Consider the following 13,905-nt stretch of genomic DNA (forward strand, 5'->3'; position numbering starts at 1 on the left):
TGCAAGTTCTACTGAGAAGTGACTACTTCTCAGCTGTTTCTCATTATAAAGGTTTTAAAGTTCTGTTGCTCACAAATCATGCTTTTGAAGGTCTAAACAGAATACATTTAACATACAGTGTGAAATTCCAGAATCGATAAAATGGAACTTTGTTAAGAGGATATCAAGAAATAAGTCAGGTCTACTTTACAATCCTAATCCCCAAGTAACAACAGCCTCACAAATCCAAATTCAGACTTTACTTATATGAGCCTGACCCTTTTTTTAACCTCCTGTACTGGAGACTGAACTCATTCCCAGTTTTACCAGTGAGTACATATCCAGCCCTTTTTGTTTGTTTCTACAATACTAGGAAATGAATCTAGCCAAGTGCTCTATCATTCAACTACATCCCCAGCTCTTTTTTCAGACAGGGTCTTGCTAGGTTGCCTAGACTGGCTTTAAAGTGATACTCCTGTCTCAGCCTGCTAACCAGGTGTGAAATCAGCCTGTTAACCCGTGGGATTACAGGTGTGTAATCCCAGGTAAGCCTGACTTTTAAATGCCAAATGTACAACTACTTAACTTAGTAATATTTACTAACAATGTTAACTTTCATTAAATGTAAGTTACACACATATGGTTCAAAGTCTACAATTAAGACCAGTACTATGTGCTGCCCTGACAATTAGTAAAACTGGGAAAACTTTGAAAGGCCTCACTGCAAATTCCCCTCCCAACTCTGCTCCTATTGATAAGATCCTGAAGGTCAAACAACTCTCATTATCATGGCACCCAGGCACTGCCCTGCTCATCCCTATGTAGTGGGTTTCACTGCCCTGGCAGTCTAAGGAATTATTAAGCTAAGCAATTACAGCCTCTTCAGGATCCAAAAGATACTCCTATAATTACAAAGCCTGCCTCTCAGCCCCTGGTTCTTCACTCTGTTGTGAACACAGCTCCCATGAAGTTCTGTATGGTGTGCAGTATCCTCCTCCCCAGGGCAAAGACAGGTGACTAAGAAACTGCTGTCTATCTCATCTGCCCAGTGTCAGTGTTGCTGGGAGAGAATCCCTTCCCAATCAAAAAGATAAAGAGGTGATTAAAACAATGCACATAATAAAATCATATTCATTTTACACTAAGGTCAATGCAATTTAATCGTTCCTAACTTAACCATGGCTTATATAAGAATTTTATCCACAATTACTTAACCAAGTTTCATGATGCTCTTTCAAATCTATTTTTCTCTTTCCTTTTTATCTGTGGACTAAGAAAATTTCAAACACATAAAGCAGAAGACCTTTGGGGACCAGTTGTGTCAATCACATATGTGGGGCTTTGGAGATTTCCTATAGCCGGCTGCCTCTCTCTGGCCCACTTAATTTCCCAACACAGGATCTGATGCCCAACACATGGGTGTCACCATTGCCTACAAACACCAGAACCCCGTACTTCATTCTCACAACAGGTCATGGCTCCCTCCTCCCTTGCCTGGCTTTTTAGTAAGGCCAGGCCAAACTTCAAGCTGTGCCTCCAACACCTTTGGCCCACAGGCATTTTTCTCCTTTCCACTGACTTTACTTATAGTTAGTTTCATCAAACTTCTCAATTACTGTTTTACCTTTGAAGATAAACTCTTTAAGTTCCGTAAAGACAACTACTTTAGTTCTCTGTGGTGATTTACCCACAAAAAGCACTAATTTATGGTTATAGGTTTGATTTATAAGGCTGTTACAATTTGGATATGAGGTGTCCCCTCAAAAGCTCATGTGTTAATGCAGGAATGTTCAGAGGTGAAATGATTAGATTATAAGACCTGTAATATCATCAGTGGGTTAGTATGTTTGTTGATAACTTGAATGAATTACTGATCTGTAGGCAGATGGGGTATATAGTAGGTCACTGAGAGCGTGACCTTGGGAATTACATTTTGTCCCTGGCTCCTCTTTCTCTCCCACTCTGCTTTTCCTGGCTGTCAAGAGCTGAGCAACTTTCCCCCACTGTGTCTTCTACCATAATGTTCTGTCTCACCTAGGTACCAGAGCAATGGAGTCAGCTGGCCATAGACTGAGACCTCTGAAACCATTAGCCTCAAATAAACTTCTCTACCTCTAAGTTGTTCTTGTCAGGTATTTTCACAACAATGAAAAGCTGACTAATACAAAGGCTTTCTAGAATCAAGGGCTTTCTGTTGTTGTTATTTGATGTTTTTGTTCACACATGGAACTGCACCAATGTATATGGGGAGAGATACAACATAAGTTTGCAAGTCTTCAATTTCTAAGGCAGCCTTCAGTCACTAAACCAAGAAAATAAATTATCTCATTTGGACTTACAGTTTGAAAATAGGACATCAATGTGAATGCCCTGAAAGAAATGAGTTGCTTTGCTATTCTCAGATCTGGTTATGCTCTGCTTCCGCTCCCTGTAACTGAAGGTCAGTCAGAGCTGGGAGAGCCTGCAACAGAGATATTTTTTATTCTTAAGGACTAGACATGAAGCAGGGCCAGGCTTAAAGACAAGTAAACAAAAAAACGGCTGGATCTCACTTTAACTAGTTTCCCAAACCAAAGAGGACAAGCTCCAATTGGTACCTGTCCATCTTACTTCTCAGAGGTCCTCAGGCAGAGAAAGCTCAACTGTTAATTGCTATTTACATATGGCCATTTGTTCAATAAACATACTGCAACTATTATATGCATGGCATTGGAGTTCTTTTTTTTTTTTTTTTTTTTTTTTAAGACAGGGTCCCACAATATTGCCCAGGCTTACCTCGAACACCTGGACTCAAGCAATCCTCCCATCTCAGCCTCCTGAGTAGATAGTTAGCACTACAGGTGCGTGCCACTGTGCCCAGTTCAACTACCGGAGTTCTAAGGGTGATCAAAGGTCCCCTTCTTCAAGATTCCACAGTTGAGAATTTAAAATTCTAAAAATAGCCTATTCAAATCTTAAACACACTTTTAAAGATTCCTACAAGTTCCAACTTGTTTTTTTTTTTTTTGGTACCAGGGATTGAACTCAGGGGCACTCAACCATTAAGCCATATCCCCAGCCCTATTCTGTGTGTGTGTGTGTGGGGGGGGGGGTTGTTTTTCTTTTTGTTTTTTAGAGACAGGGTCTCACTGAGTTGCTTAGTGCCTCTTTTTTGCTGAGGCTGACTTTGAACTTGAGATCCTCCTGCCTCAGCCTCCTGATTTGCTGGAATTACAGGTGTGTGCTGCTGCACCCAGCTTGTCCAAAATTTTTAACTGATCTTCCTAATATTTATGACACTTAGAATGTAAACTTTCATTTAGTGCTGGCATATCCAAAATGAAATACATTCATCTCAAAAAAATTATGCTAGATATCGTGGTGCATGCCTGTAATTCCAGATACTCAGGAGGCTTGGGCAAGAGAATCTTAGCATAACATTAAATTCTCAATATCACAAAAATAAAATTAAAATTATGAACCTGATCCATATTCTTCCATAATGTAGAAAACACATTTTAAGAGGGGAAAAAAGGCAGTAGTACTCTAACATCTATGAGAAAAGCCTACAATGAGACTTTCTTTGCAAAGTGACTAACAGTAGGCAACATAATCATCAAAGTTACAAACTTTAAAAAATTATACCAATTCAAGTTCATAAACTTATAACAGCACTTTTGACATTTCATTTTCACAAAGGCTTGAAAAGACATGTGGTAAGGTTCCATGACGAGAATATCAGCAGAGAGAGATAAGCAGCTTGTCATGCAGTGATAGGTAGTGGAACTAGGACTCCAGTTCAGGCCTCCTCATTCTTGGCCTTTTGCCCCTCCCAGTATAATCTCCTTCTAGTCCCAAAGGTGGAACCAATTAAGTGGAATTAAGGCTTTAGTGCAGGTCATTTTCTCCACCCAAAAAACTCCTTATGCTTTGACAATGGCTTTATCATTCTCACCACCCAAAGCAGTCACAAGGACTAACAGTATCAGAGGGTTTCTTAGAAAACATTCTTGCTCTTGCCCTGTGGAACCAGACCTCCAGGTTTTGAGTCCAGTCCAGCTTACATGCACAATGCTGCCAAGGTGGGTAGCAAATACATCTCTGCCAAGCTCATCCTCTTGCTTAAAAACTTAGGGGTAGGCTGGGAATGGAGGCACACACCTATATTCCCAGCTACAAAGAAGGTTGGGGCAGGAGGATTAAAAGTTCAAGACAATCCCGGGCAACTTAGCAAGACTCTGTCTCAAAATAAAAATAAAAAGGTCTGGAAATGTAGCTCATGGTAGAGTACCAATGAGTTCAATCCCAGAACCAAAAACAAAAACAACTTAGGGGTGATCTGGGAATGTGACTCAGTGGTAGAGTGCTCACAGAAAATGTACAAATCCTGAGATCAATGCTCAGCACAAGGGGAAATGAAACCCCAAACAAACCTTAGGGGCAAATAGCAGGGGTGGGAGGGGTATAGCTTAGTAACAGAGCATGCCTAGCATGGGCAAGGTTCTGGAAACAATCCCTAGCTCCAAACAACTACCCACTTTTTCAATGACTACCCACTTTTTTTTTTTTTTGGACTGGGGATTAAACCAGGGGCACTCAACCACTGAGCCATATCTCCAGCCTTATATTTTTTATGTAGAGATAGGGTCTTGCTAAGTTGCTGAGGCTGGCTTTGAACTCTTGATCCTCCTGCCTCAGCCTCCTGAGCCACTTGGATTACAAATGTGCCCCAATGAGCCCAGTGACTACACACTGTTTAGAACAAGAAGTCCAAACTTTGTAAGCCAGTAATAAAGATCCTTGGCTACTTGTTCCACACCTACCTTTTAAACATTATTTCCAAATATTATATTTTGTATAGCTTGTGTTCTACCCAGTGTCAGCACACTACCACTATGGCCTACTTCTTTTCCTCTTCCATGTTTGTTTACCCTACCTTTTTGACTGTAAGCAAAGCACCCCTCCAAGTAAGCTCTGCTTGAATTCCAGAAGTCAGAATAATCAGTCTTTTCTGAATTCCTAGCCTTTAACTAGCACCTCTCTGGACACTTATTCTCTAGGCTGTATTATGGTTCCTTATGTACATAATTCATATCCCCTTCACTGTGGCTCCCTGTGAAGAAGTGTCTTACCTATCTCATTTAATCAACCAACAAAGATGTACTGAATACATACGACAGACATTCTACTAACAGGAGTACAGCAGTGAATAGAACAGATGAAAAATCTTATCCTCATGGAATTTACCTTCTGTTGGAGGTAAGGTGGAACAAATAAAGTAAATAAGGACATGGAAAGTGGCAAATGCGATGGTGAAAAATAAAGTAGATTAAGGGCACTGGGGGCGCTGGGGTTGTGCCTCAGTGGCAGAGCACTTGCCTAGAATGTGTGAGGCACTGGGTTCGATTCTCAGCACCACATAAAAATAAATACATAAAATAAAGGTCCACTGACAACTAAAAACATATTTAAAAAAAAAAAAAAAAGGGCCCTGGGGAGTTGCAGGAGAAGGAGGCCTTGTGGAGAAGGCATTGAGTGAAGACAGCAAAAAGATGGGAAAAGAACACAGCAGCAAGAGGAGAAAAGTGCAGAGGCTCTGAGATATGAGCAAGTATGCTATTCTCTAGGAAAAGAAAGGTCACCATAGTTGACCCTGAATGAGCAAAGTTAGGGGGGATATCACAGCACAGTGAGGGTCAGATCATGTGGGGTCCCTTAAAGACTATACACAAATCCAAAAGATATGGATCAGATCTGCGATCCACTTATTTTACCAGATCATAACTTATTTTCACTTAGAGTCACTTATAAACTATGCTAGTTCAAGTTGATTTACCTGAATCCAATACAATTAGATATGCACGAATTTTTAAGGCTGAGCATGCTAGTCTGAGTGATGCTCTTAGTTCTTCAATACAAAGCAGCCTCTTTTTTTCCTCAGCTTGTTAAATAGGGCTTAAAAAATATGTGTGTATATGTATACACATATGTACACACACACACACACACACACATAAACACAAATTTATTTACTTATTTTAGCCAGGCATGATGGTACACACCTGTAATCCCAGTTACTTGGGAGGCTGAAGCAGGTTCACAAGTTCAAGGCCAGCATGGGCAATTTAGTGAGACCCTGTCTAAAATAAAATAAAATAAATAAAAATAAAATAAAATAAGTAAAGTAAAATTAAATTAAAGTAAAGTAAAATAAGATAAGATAAAATAGGAAGCAGAGCAGCTATGGATGCAGCTATAGAATGCTTGCCTAGCATGTGTGAGGCTCTGGATTTGATCCCCAGTACTTAAAAAAAATTTTTTTAATGAATTTTATTGGATATATTTCAAGTTTACAATGTGTTATAGGATACACTGAGATAATAAAATGGTTACTATAATAAAGCAAATTAACATATATGGAAAATCATATATGTGTCTTAAGTATGAGTGAATTATTTTTATAACAGAAATAGCCTGAAAACAAATGAACAGAAATATCCTGAAAACAAATTATTCTCCCTAATAATAATGACTAGCACTTATTGAACATCTTCCTAGGTATTGTTCCAATGTTTTACAAATATCATTTCCCATCTATGCCATAATTGGAAGAGAGTTTCATTATCCCCACTTTACAGCTGGAGAAACCTAATATCCCAAAGGTATGGGCACATGCAGAGGACTACACAGAAAGTAAGTGAATGGACTCTACTTTTATACCTGGCTTCCCATATCATCTTAAAACTTTAGAGTTCTTAGTCTTTATTTCTGATTGTTTTTTACAGCTATCTAAAATTAGCTTTAACTTTTCCAAAACCTCTCATTTGGTTAATTATTTTGAAGTCCATACTTACAAATATTCCAGAACCTCTTTGAAAAATAAATAAAATTGATAAACTTTTACTCAAACTAACCAAAAGAAAGGGGAAAAAACCCAAATTATTAAAATTCGTGATGAAAAAATATCACCACAGACACTACTAAATACCAAGGACAATTAGAAACTATTTTGAAAATTTACATTCCACTAAATTAGAAAATCTTGAAGACATCAACAAATTTCTAGAGACACCAAGACCTACCCAAATTAAACCAGGAGGACATAGAAAATTTAAATGGATCAATTTCAAGTAATGAAGTTGAAGATGCCATCAAAAGCCTACCAACAAAAAAAAGCCCAGGACCTGATAGATTCTCAACTGAGTTCTTTCTACCAGACCTTTAAAGAGGAACTAACAGCAATCCTCCTCATATTATTCCACAAAATAGAAGAGGAGGGAACCCTTCCAAACACTCTATGATACCCTGACACCAAAACCAGACTAAGACATACCAAGGAAATAAAATTTCAGACTAATATCCCTGATGAACAAAGATGCAAAAATTCTTAATAAAATACTGGCTATTTGCATACAAAAACACATTAAAAATATAGTGCACCATGATCAAATGGGTTTCACCCCAGAGATCAAGGATGGCTCAACATATGGAAATCAATAAATGTAATTTACCACATCAACAGAATTAAAAAAGGAATCATATGATTATCTCAATAGATGCAGAAAAAGCATCTGAAAAAACATAGCATCTATTCACGTTCAAAATACTAGACAAACTAGGGATAGTAGGAACATACATCAACGTAGTAAAAGTCATTTAATATATGTTAAACCCAAGGTCAACATCATTCTAAACGGAGAAAAACTGAAAACATTCCTATGAAAAACTGGAACAAGATAGGGATGCCCTCTTTCATCATTTCAATTCAACACAGTCCTTGAAACTCTAGCCAGAGCAATTAGAAAGAAATTAAAGGGATATGAATAGGAAAAGAGGAGCTTCAACTATCCCCATTTTCTGACATGACCCTATATTTAGAAAGTCAAAAAAACTCCACCAGAAAACTTCTAAAACTCAAAAACAAATTCAGCAAAGTTGCAGGATATAAAATTAGCACTCATAAATCAATTGCATTCCTATATACCAATGATGAATCAGTTGAAATCAGGAAAACTATCCCATTCACTATAGCCTAAAAAAAAAAAAAAATTGGGGAATCAGTCTTACAAAAGAGGTGAAAGACCTCTACAATGAAAACTACAAAACACTAAAGAACAAAATTGAAGATGGAAAGATCTCCCATGTTCTTGGATAGGTAGAGTTAATACTGTCAAAATGGTCATGCTACCAAAAGCACTATACAGATTTTTTTTTTTTTTTTTTTTTTTTTTTTGGTGCTGGGGCTCGAACCCAGGGCCTTATGCTTGCAAGGCAAGCACTCTACCAACTGAGCTATCTCCCCAGCTCTAGCACTCTACAGATTAAATGCAATTCCTCTTAAGATTCCAATGACATTCTTTATATAAATAGAAAAAGCAGTCATGAAATTCATTTTTATAAGAGGTCCAGAATAGCCAAAGCAATCCTTAGCAAGAAAAATAAAACAGGAGGCATCACAATACCAAACCTTAAAATTATACTACAGAGCTACAGTAACAAAAAGGGCATGGTATTGGCACCAATACAGGCATGAAAACCAATGGAAGACACAGACAAACCCACATAAATACAGTGGGTCTGTCTATCTCAGACTAGACAAAGGTGCCATAAACATACATTAGATAAAACATATGGTGCTAGGAAAACTAGAAATCCTATGCAACAAAATGAAATTTAACCCCTATCTCTCACCCTACACAAAACTCAACTCAAAGTGGATCAAAGACCTCGGCATTACGAGTTCTACAAAACTTTAAAGAAGAGCTCATTCCAATACTTCTCAAAGTATTCCATGAAATAGAAGAGGAGGGAACCCTCCCAAACTCATTCTATGAAGCCAATATTACCCTGATACTTAAACCAGACAGACACATCGAGGAAAGAAAATTTCAGACCAATATCCTTAAGGAACATCGACGCAAAAATTCTCAACAAAATTTTAGCAAATCGCATACAAAAACATATTTAAAAAGATAGTGCACCATGATCAAGTGGGTTTCATCCCAGGGATGCAAGGTTGGTTCAACATCTGGAAATCAATAAATGTAATTCACCATATCAATAGACTTAAAGTCAAGAATCACATGATTATTTCAATAGATGCAGAAAAAGCATTTGATAAAATACAGCACCCCTTCATGCTCAAAACACTAGAAAAAATAGGGATAGTGGGAACATTCCTTAACATTGTAAAGGCCATCTATGCTAAGCCCACGGCTAATATCATTCTAAATGGTGACAAACTCAAAGCATTCCCCCTAAAAACAGGAACAAGGCAGGGATGCCCTCTTTCACCACTTCTATTCAATATCGTCCTTGAAACTCTAGCCAGAGCAATTAGACAAACCAAAGAAATTAAAGGGATACAAATAGGAAAAGAAGAACTCAAACTATCCCTATTTGCTGATGATAAGATTATATACTTAGAGGAACCAGGAAATTCCACCAGAAAACTCTTAGAACTCATAAGTGAATTCAGTAAAGTAGCGGGATATAAGATCAATGCACATAAATCTAATGCATTTTTATACATAACTGATGAATCTTTGGAAAGAATAATTAGGAAAACTACCCCATTCACAATAGCCTTGAAAAAAATAAAATACTTGGTAATCAATATCACAAAAGAGGTGAAAGACCTCTACAATGAGAACTACAGAACACTAAAGAAAGAAACTAAAGAAAACCTTAGAAGATGGAAAGATCTCCCATGTTCACGGATAGGAAGAATTAATATTGTCCAAATGGCCATACTACCAAAAGTGCTATACAGATTCAATGCAATTCCAATTAAAATCCCAAAGAAGCACCTTACAGAAATAGAGCAAGCAATTATGAAATTCATTTGGAAGAACAAGAAACCCAGAATAGCTAAAGCAATCCTTAGCAGAAAGAGCAAAGCAGGGGGTATCACAATACCAGATCTTCAGCTCTACTACAAAGCAATAGTAACAAAAATGGCATGGTATTGGTACCAAAATAGAAAGGTAGATCAATGGTACAGAATAGAGGACATGGACACAAATCCAAATAAATACAATTTTCTCATACTAGACAAAGGGGCCAAAAATATGCAATGGAGAAAAGATAGCCTCTTCAACAAATGGTGCTGGGAAAACTGGAAAACCATATGCAACAGAATGAAATTAAACCCCTATCTCTCACCCTGCACAAAACTCAACTCAAAATGGATCAAGGACCTCAGCATCAGACCAGAAACCCTGCATCTTATAGAAGAAAAAGTAGGTCCAAACCTTCAACTTGTTGGCTTAGGACCAGACTTCCTCAACAGGACTCCCATAGCATAAGAAATAAAAAGCAAGAATCAACAACTGGGATAGATTCTACTAAAAAGTTTTCTCTCAGCAAAGGAGACTATCAGCAATGCGAAGAAAGAGCCTACAGAGTGGGAGAAAATCTTTGCCAATCATACTTCAGATAGAGCACTAATCTCCAGAATCTATAAAGAACTCAAAAAACTCTACACCGAGAATGCAAATAACCCAATTAACAAATGGGCTAAGGAAATGAACAGACCCTTCACAGAAGATCTACAAGCAATCAACAAACATGAAAAAATGTTCAACATCTCTAGTAAAAAAAGAAATGCAAATCAAAACCACCCTAAGATTCCATCTCACCCCAATTAGAATGGCGATTATCAAGAATACAAGCAATAATAGGTGTTGGCGAGGATGTGGGGAGAAAGGTACACTCATACATTGCTGGTGGGGTGCAAATTAGTGCAGCCACTCTGGAAAGCAGTGTGGAGATTTCTTAGAAAGCTTGGAATGGACCTACCATTTGACCCAGCTATCCCACTCCTCGGCCTATACCCAAAGGACTTAAAATGAGCATACTACAGAGATACAGCCACATCAATGTTCATTGCTGCTCAATTCACAATAGCCAGATTGTGGATCCAACCTAGATGCCCTTCAATTGATGAATGGATAAAGAAACTGTGGTATATATATATACAATGGAATATTACTCAGCCATAAAGAATGATAAAATTATGGCATTTGCAGGCAAATGGATGAAATTGGAGAATATCATGCTAAGTGAGATAAGCCAATCTCAAAAAACTAAAGGCCGAATGATCTCGCTGATAAGTGGATGATGACACATAAGGGGGGGGTGGGAGGAGTTAGGGTTAGAGTTAGGGTTAGGGATGGGGGCAAGAATGGAGGAAGGAAGGACTGTATAGAGAGGGAAAAGTGGGGTTGGAACGGTGGGTGAAGGGAAAAAATAACAGAATGAATCAAACAACCATACCCTATGTAAATTTATGATTACACAAATGGTACGTCTTTACTCCATGTACAAACAGAGAAACAACATGTATCCCATTTGTTTAAAAAAAAAAAAAAAAAAAAATTCTTAAAAAAAAAAAAAAAAGACCTCGGCAGTAGACCAGAAACCTTGTGCCTACTAGAAAAAAATGTAGGCCCAACACTTCACCATGTCAGCTTAGGAACCAACTTCCTCAATAAGACTCCTAAAGTACAAGAAGTCAAATAAAAAATCAATAAATGGGATGGAATCAAACTAAAATGCTTCTTCACAGCAAGGAAACAATAAAAAATATGAAGAGAGAACCTATAGAATGGAAGAAAATCTTTGCCAACCCACACCTCAGATAAGGTGCTAATTTCCAGTTATATACAAAGAATTCAAAAAGCTTAACACCAAAAAAACCAGATAACCCAATCAATAAATGGGCAAAGGAACTAAACAGACACTTCTCAAAAGAAGAAATACAAATGGTCAACAAATATGTGAAAAAAAGTTCAACATCTTTAGCAATTAGAGAAATGCATATTAAAACTACTATAAGACTTCATCTGACTCGAGTTAGGCAATTATCAAAAATACAAGCAACAATAAATGTTGGTGAGGATGTGCGGGGAAAAAGTACACTCACACATTGCTGGTGGGACTGCAAATTGGTGCAACTGCTCTGGAAAGTAATATGGAGATTCCTCAGAAAACTAGGAATGGAATCACCATTTGACCAATTATTCCACTTCTCCATATGTAGCCAGCATGCTACAGCCACATCAATGTTTATAGCAGCTCAATTCACAATAGCTAAACTATGGAAACAACCTAGGTGACCTTCAATAGATGAATGGAAAAAAAAATACTGTATATATATATATATATATATATACATATATATATATATACATACACACACACACACACACATATATATACAATGGAATACTACTCATTATGGCATTTGTTAGTAAATGGATGGAACTAGAGACTATCAATGCTAAATGAAATAAGCCAATCCCAAAAAACCAAAAGTTGAATGTTCTCTCTGATCTGTGGATGTTAACACACAACAAGGTGGAGGCGGGGGATAATAGGAGTTCAGTGGATTAGAAAAAGGGGAATGAAAGGAAGGGAGGGAGAATAGCAACAGGAAAGACAGTGGGATGAATCTGACATAACTTTCCTAGGCACGCATGTGAATACACTACAGTGACTCTCCATTATCTCCATATACAGCCATAAGACTGGAATCCTAATTAGAATAAGGTACACTCCACATTTGTATGTCAAATTGACTCTACTGTCATGTATAACTAAAAAATAAGAAAATACTCCAGAACCTAATATCCAACCCTAATTTAGTCATAAATTAAAATTTTAACTTACATGTAAGTTTAATATGGTCTCTCTTTGGAAAACCAGGGATGATTTATTCATTCTCATTTCCTCGTAAATACAACCCTTTATTCCCATTTAAAGTTTTAAACTTTACTGGCAGAGTACTTCAGCCTGGAAAGAAGAAAATACAGAAGTAGGCAAAAGGACTAAGTTACTAAACACTTTTCAAATTTTATTACTAGCCGCTATACTCATTTTACTTAGCAACTAATATGAAATCTACTCTATGGTTGCTTTGACAGTTTACTGAAATGAAAGATCGTTACTCTAATATTTCATCTTATTAAAAAAAAAGCCCTACTAATTGGCACATAATAAACAATTTCCAGAACGCGAAATCAAGCTGTAATACTACATTAAGTGACATTTTAGCAAAGAAATTAAATAAGCATATTCACAAAACTAAATTACACTGAGTTCTGCACAACTGCATGAAATGGAACACAAGATTCAGGGATCTTTTAAAAGTTAGGAAATTAAAACAGACATGTTCAAAGCGTGACAGCAAACTGAAACCACTTTCTAAAACTCACCAAGGCAAACCTACTCGAAAGAACTTATTGCCACCGCCAAGGCCAAGGAGCCAGATTTCCGTGGGATTGAATGGCAATCCCATTTGCGAGGAACTTCCTCACGGCGGATTACTAGGAGAGCCGCTTCCATCTCAGAACACGCATGAAAGAAAGTCGCCCCTGAGGGGCTGTTCCCTGACCTAAGACCGGCAGGCTGGCCCGCAAATCAGCCCCTTCGCGCTTGCCTCAAAGGAAGGAGCAGCAACCTCACCCCAGCCGGCTCGCGGGCCGCGCGACTTCCCCTCGGCGATTCGGCCCCAGGAACCTTGGCTCACACCCCCACACAGGCCGCTCCCTCCAGCGCTCGCGTGGCCACCGTCGCCGTCCAGTGGGAAGTGCGAGCATCCGGGGCTGCTGCAGTGCAAGCCGCCTCCTCCATACGGGCGCTGAGATAAACCTACCCAGGACGACCTCCAGCCCCGCCGCGGCCGGGACCGAGGGCCACCGCCGAGGAGAACCAGGGCGCTACCGAGTGACGCAAGAGGCCACGCGCGCACACGCGCAGAGCCGCGCCACGCAGGCCCCGCCCCCAGGCGCCTCCACCAGCGGGTTCCGGCTTCTTCACCCGGCTGGGGTCAGCAGTGCACGGGGGCTGGGAAATGGAAGGGAGAAAGGTGGTAGGCAGTATTTTATGAACAGACATTTGCCCACGAGGTGATAAAAACATAAGGCCTGTGCGGCACTTATTTAA

At 38.7% G+C, this 13,905-nt stretch overlaps 1 protein-coding gene across 5 annotated transcripts in view; it reads right to left on the reverse strand.

Annotated features, from left to right (window-relative positions):
• The window catches only part of NIPA2 (NIPA magnesium transporter 2), a 30,937-nt gene extending 17,245 nt beyond the window's left edge, over nucleotides 1–13,692 (reverse strand). Inside the window, exons 1-3 of one of the 5 annotated variants that reach the window (XM_079128450.1) lie at nucleotides 13,616–13,692; nucleotides 12,631–12,753; nucleotides 2,319–2,440 (exon numbers count right to left, since the gene is read on the reverse strand). The gene's annotated coding sequence lies outside the window, so the exon portion shown is untranslated. Of the gene's footprint in view, nucleotides 1–2,318; nucleotides 2,441–12,630; nucleotides 12,754–13,175 lie in introns of all 5 variants that reach the window. The other 4 variants (XM_079128447.1, XM_079128449.1, XM_079128448.1 and 1 more) reach the window with 4 other exon arrangements.
• Between the last annotated feature and the right edge of the window lie 213 nt (nucleotides 13,693–13,905).

The sequence above is a fragment of the Sciurus vulgaris genome (assembly GCF_902686455.1).
Source record: "Sciurus vulgaris genome assembly, chromosome: 2".
Lineage (NCBI taxonomy): Eukaryota > Metazoa > Chordata > Mammalia > Rodentia > Sciuridae > Sciurus > Sciurus vulgaris.